Source organism: Vigna angularis, chromosome 9, assembly GCF_016808095.1.
Source record: "Vigna angularis cultivar LongXiaoDou No.4 chromosome 9, ASM1680809v1, whole genome shotgun sequence".
Classification (NCBI taxonomy): domain Eukaryota; kingdom Viridiplantae; phylum Streptophyta; class Magnoliopsida; order Fabales; family Fabaceae; genus Vigna; species Vigna angularis.
This window is the reverse complement of record NC_068978.1, coordinates 22,713,696-22,719,695: the sequence shown is the minus strand read 5'-3', so window position 1 is coordinate 22,719,695 and position 6,000 is coordinate 22,713,696. Positions and strand designations below refer to the sequence as shown.

At 41.3% G+C, this 6,000-nt stretch overlaps 1 non-coding gene across 1 annotated transcript; it reads right to left on the bottom strand.

The window, feature by feature from the left end:
* Nucleotides 1-2,202: 2,202 nt before the first annotated feature.
* Nucleotides 2,203-2,305, bottom strand: LOC128194162 (small nucleolar RNA R71). Its single transcript, XR_008245477.1, has one exon. It is a non-coding gene; the product is annotated as a small nucleolar RNA R71 (small nucleolar RNA).
* Nucleotides 2,306-6,000: the final 3,695 nt, after the last annotated feature.

Here is a 6,000-nt window from a genome sequence, read left to right as displayed (position 1 = left end):
AAAAGGACTCTGGGCGCAATTTTACCGAGAGGGTCGCGCCCGGGCGTGAGAAAAAGGGCGCCCGGGCGCGCATTTACAGAGAGTTTCGCGCCCGGGCGCGATATAAAAAGGGGCGCCTGGGCGCCACTTAGAAGAAAAGGGACGCTCGTCCAGCATGCAGAGGACGCTCGTCCAGCATGCAGCGACGCTCGGCATAGGACGCTCGTCCAGAGTGAGAACGCTCGTCCAGAGTGAGAACGCTCGTCCAGCGCTCGTCCAACGCTCGTCCAGGGACGCTCGTCCAGCAGAGGACGCTCGTCCAGTATGGGACGCTCGTCCAGCAGCGCACGCTCGTCCAGAAATGGGACGTTCGTCTGCAGGAGGGCGCTCGTCCAGCACGCTCGTCCGCGCACTCGTCCAGTTGGGACGCTCGTCCAGAAGTTGGGACGCTCGTTCAGATAGTGGACGCTCGTCCAGTCGTCCAAGACGTTCGCCAAAGTGCACGCTCGCCCAATGTACTCGCTCGTCCAAGTTGACGCTCGTCCAACTCGCGGCCGCTCGTCCAGAAAATTGGACGTTCGTCCAGCGCACCCAACGCTCGTCCAGGGTCGTTCGTCCTGGGACGCTCGTCCAGAAAATTGGACGCTCGTCCAAAAATTTCTCGTGACTCAATTATTGCCCTTCTCTTTAAAAAGCTGATCCAGAGAAGTGCAGAATGGAGATCTGGAACGGAGAGGAGACCTGACGCTGCTGCAGCTGCTCCAAGGGGCTTCCATGGTGGAAATTCACCAATTTCCACCATCCAATCCATCATTTCTCTCTTTTATGTTGTATATGTGTAGCTAAAACTCCATTTCACTGGGGTTGAGAGTAAATTTCTGAACTCTTTGTAATTTTTCTATTAATGCATGAACTTGTTTGAATTATGTGTTCTATCCTTATTTTTCATGCTTTTGATGGAAATCTGAGCTATTTGAACGGTTAAATCATTGGAAAATGTATGAGACCGCGAACCTAGGATAGAACTGCTAAAGGATTTCGAGTCCTAGACATAGGAGGGAATTTTTAGTCATCTGTGACATTGTGTTTAAGGCAAATCTGATAATTGAATTAGCTAAGGAATTAGCAATTTAGTTTGAATGATTAAGAACTGTCTCTGAGGAATCAGGACTGCATGCGCCGAGGATGTCGATGCTTAATTTTGAGGAATTGTGTTAGTAGAAAATTACCGGAGTGATGAACTTGAATTTCAACCCCAGTGAACTTTAAGTAGACTGTTTTTACCATTTTAATTTCATCTGCATGCTAAAATTCATCTGTGTTACTAAATTACGTTTATTAATCACTAAATTAGTAAACTTTAACAATTAGTGAAGCATACAAATCCCTTGGGAAAACGATATTCGGACTTACTGATTTATTACTTGTACGATTCGGTACGCTTGCCGAGGTCTCAACAAGTTTTTGGCGCCGTTGCCGGGGATTTGTTTTTGTTTTCGTTGATTGTTTGTTGTTTATCTGGTTTAGTTGATTTTAGCTATCTATTGTCTAAGTGTGTATTGTGATTATATTTGAATTCTTTTACATATTTGTTATCATCTGTAGAGATTGTGTATTTTTGGATTGTTTTCTTTTAGTTTGTGTTTTGTATGAGAAGCAGAGAACAGGTTGAAAATCTACTTTTCGATCCGGAAATTGAAAGAACTGCTCGAAGGAACAACAGCAGAAGAAGGAGACAAAGTAGAGAATCTAGAGAATCATCTGCTATCTCTGAGGAAATTCTGGACTTTTCATTTGGGCAAGAAAAAGAAGAAATGGAAGATAATCGCACTGGAGAAGGTTCTGGGCAAGGAAGACGTACTCTTGCAGATTATAACACTTTCTCAGGACCTCTGCACTTCAACAGTATTGCAAGACCAGTGGTGAATGCTGCTAACATGGAGATGAAGCCAGCTCTTATTCATCTGGTGCAGAATAATCAGTTTCATGGATTATCTCACGAGAATCCATACACTCACTTGGCTACTTTCATGGAGATCTGTAATACAGTGAGGATTCACCAGGTTCCAGATGAAGCAATCCGACTCAGCTTATTTCCATTCTCATTGGCTGGTAATGCAAAAATGTGGCTGAATGCTTTTCCAGAGAATAGTCTGACAGTCTGGGATGATGTGGTTGCCAAATTCCTGAACAAGTTCTTCCCTCAGTCCAAAGTCAATAAGGGAAAGCAGGAGATCTCTTCTTTCCAACAAGATGCTGATGAAACTCTAGGTCAAGCATGGGATAGATTCAAAGGCCTACTGAGAAAAACCCCTACTCATGGATTTGATGAGCCTACAATGTTAAATCTGTTTCTTGGAGGGCTGAAATCCCAAACAAAGTTAATGTTAGATGCATCAGCTGGAGGTAGTATCAGATGGAAGACGCCTGAAGAAGCACATGAACTGATTGAAAACATGGCTGCAAATGATAATGAAGTTCAGAGTGAGAGAGCTCAATTTCAACAAAAAGGTGTTCTTCAACTTCAAACTCAAGATGCTTTACTAGCTCAGAACAAGATTATGACTCAGCAACTTGAGACATTAATGAAGAAGTTATCTCAGCTACCTAAAGAACTGCAGAATGTTTCTCAATTTCAACATCAGATGGTTCAGAGTTGTCAATTGTGCGGAGGAAATCATAATAATGGTCAATGTGCAGTGCAAAGCATGTCTCATGAAGAAGTGCACTATATGGGAAATCAAGGTCTTCAGACGAATTATGATCAACGTCAAAGTTTTAATCAAGGATGGAGACCTCATCCGAGTATGGGACAAGCTGTTCCTTTCAACAGACCACCTCCACAGAACTTTCAACAACAACCTACTCTGACAGACAGAACTTCAAAACTGGAAGAAACTCTTCAGCAGTTTATGCATGTATCAATTTCCAACCATAAAAGCACAGAAGCCTCACTTAGGAATTTGGAGATTCAGGTGGGTCAATTAGCTAAAAAGTTGGAAGAAAAACCAGAGAAGGACTTTGGGGCAAACACTGAAGTAAATCCAAAGGCAGATTGCAATGTTATTACTACAAGATCAGGAAGAATTCTGGAAGAAAGAGGGATTGAGAAAAAAGTGAGAGAAGAAAAAGATGAGATGAGTAAACAGGGAGATGAAGAAAAAGAGAGAGAGGGAGAGAAAAAGAAAGAACATGTGTACGAGAAACCTCTTCCATATCCAATGGTTGTCTCTAGAAAGGATAAGGAAAGACAGTTCCAGAGTTTCATTGATATTTTCAAGAAATTGGAAATCAAGATGCCTTTCTCAGAAGCACTGAAACAAATACCTGCTTATTCAAGATTCATGAAAGATTTTCTCACTAAGAAGAAGAAGAAGTATATTGAGGAAGAAACTATAGAAGTACAGGGCCAATGCAGTGCTATCATTCAGAAGTTGCTTCCTCCAAAGTTTAAAGATCCAGGTAGTTTTACAATTCCATGCACTATTGGTGAACTGGCTATTGGGAATGCGTTAATTGATCTTGGAGCCAGCATCAATCTTATGCCTCTGTCAATGTTTAATAAGATTGGAGAATTAGAGTTAAAGCCCACACGCATGACTCTGCAATTGGCAGACAGGTCGATCAAATATCCACAGGGAGTAGTAGAAGATGTTCTTGTAACGGTAGATAAATTCTTATTTCCGGTGGATTTTGTTGTCATGGAAATGAAAGAAGATACAGAAATTCCTCTGATTCTGGGAAGGCCATTCATGAAGACAGCAAAAGTTGTCATTAATATGGATGATGGAACGCTGAAACTGAAAGACAAAGATGAGGAGGTAATTTTTAATGCATTTGATGATGTGCAGCAGTGTAATGAAGAAAAGGTAATTCCTGAAGCTGCAAATGAAATCATGTGTGTAAGTGATAAATCAGATGACCACCAGTTGTTGATGCAAAGCAAGGAACCCAGATTAGGAGAGCCAATTATACTGAAAGATAAGTTGTGGGTTTTCAAAAGCAAAACCAAAGACGGAAGATTTGAAGTTGAAGCTCCTTACTCCAGGGTAACCAGAAAGATATCTAGAAAACAGTGGAAGGGTTGTTGGTGGAACAGAGGAAAGAAGCTCACCAAAATAAAAAATCCACCATAAGCTTAACAGGTGTCGAGCTAAAGACGTTAAACAAGCGCTTACTGGGAGGCAACCCAGCTTTCTAACTCTATCTATTTTTGTTTTCAGTTATTTTGGTTGTGTGGATTGAATCTGAATATGTCTGGTTGTGTGGATTGAATTATGTTTCTGCAATGATTTGATTGTGAATTGTGTGTTTGAAGTTTGAATTTGAATTTGGAATTCTGTCCATGATAACTGGCATGATTGTGAGATTGTTATTGCAGAATCTGAATTTTAGAACTTGTGTTATGATTATATATGACTGGTTCTTGAATCTGATTGATTGTGACCCAGAAGTTGAATAGCTGAGTGTATTGAGAAAGCTTTGAGAGCAAGTGAGAAGTTGTTATTGCTATGAATTTGGTTTTTGCATAATTCTTATTAACACAGATACATTCTGGTTTAGAAATGAGAAAGGCAGTTTTGTGTGATGAAATTAGCTACTTGGCCAGATGACTACCCATATGTGAATATTAATCCTTTGTTATCCTGTTTGAGCCTTATATATATTTTTTGTGAACCCTCAGCATATTACAGAACAATCTACCTTATCCAACACTCTAGAAGAAGAGAACATGAAACATAATTGTCAAGAGATAGGTAGAAATTAAGTTTGGGGGAAATCATAATCAGTTGAGTCTTAAACTGATGAAAAACAATTGAAAAGAAAAAAAAAAGTATCAAAGTTAGAGAAAAATTCAAAAAAAATGTGTTATGTGATGAATGAAGAGGTAGTTGATGAATAAAGTTTCACTGTTGTTATGTTCTTGTTCTCCTCTTCTTTAGTGTTGTTTTGTTTCCCTGTAAAACCATGTTTCTTCTAGCCAAGCCAAATTATAACCTAAGAAAGTCCTTTTGATTTAAATCAGAATGTTTGAAGTGTATATGAGATGACTTGCAAAAGTTGATGAAGTAGTTGATGACAATTTGAGTATGAATTGGAGTTGTAAACACTTGCAGGTTGAGATAAACACAGATTGAGCATTGTGGTTGTATTCTTTTTCTGGTTGTCTTATCATTTTGGATTCAAGAACTTGTCAATATAGAAGTCATGACATGTGATCTGAATATTTGGAGGTGTAGGTACAATCCTTACTGTTGTGTCAGATATTATGTGATGGAATATTAATTGCTTTGTTGGGTTCGATTGTGTTGTTATTGTCTATTTTCATGAGGACACGAAAATATATAAGTTTGGGGGAGTTTGATAGGTGAAAAGTTCACTTGTTTTTGTTGCTTAAATTGTGGGGCTTTTGAGTATGTTTTAGTGTTAATTCTCATGAAAAGTGTTTAATTGTTGATATTAGTATAATTTTGATTGTTTAAATGTTTTTGATGCTTTTGTTGTTTATTTTGATGAAAAATAAGGATTGGATATCATAAAAGACTTGGACCAGGCTTAATGGATGATGTTTTGCCGAAAGTTTCGCGCCCGGGCGTGAGAAAAAGGACTCTGGGCGCAATTTTACCGAGAGGGTCGCGCCCGGGCGTGAGAAAAAGGGCGCCCGGGCGCGCATTTACAGAGAGTTTCGCGCCCGGGCGCGATATAAAAAGGGGCGCCTGGGCGCCACTTAGAAGAAAAGGGACGCTCGTCCAGCATGCAGAGGACGCTCGTCCAGCATGCAGCGACGCTCGGCATAGGACGCTCGTCCAGAGTGAGAACGCTCGTCCAGAGTGAGAACGCTCGTCCAGCGCTCGTCCAGGGACGCTCGTCCAGCAGAGGACGCTCGTCCAGTATGGGACGCTCGTCCAGCAGCGCACGCTCGTCCAGAAATGGGACGTTCGTCTGCAGGAGGGCGCTCGTCCAGCACGCTCGTCCGCGCACTCGTCCAGTTGGGACGCTCGTCCAGAAGTTGGGACGCTC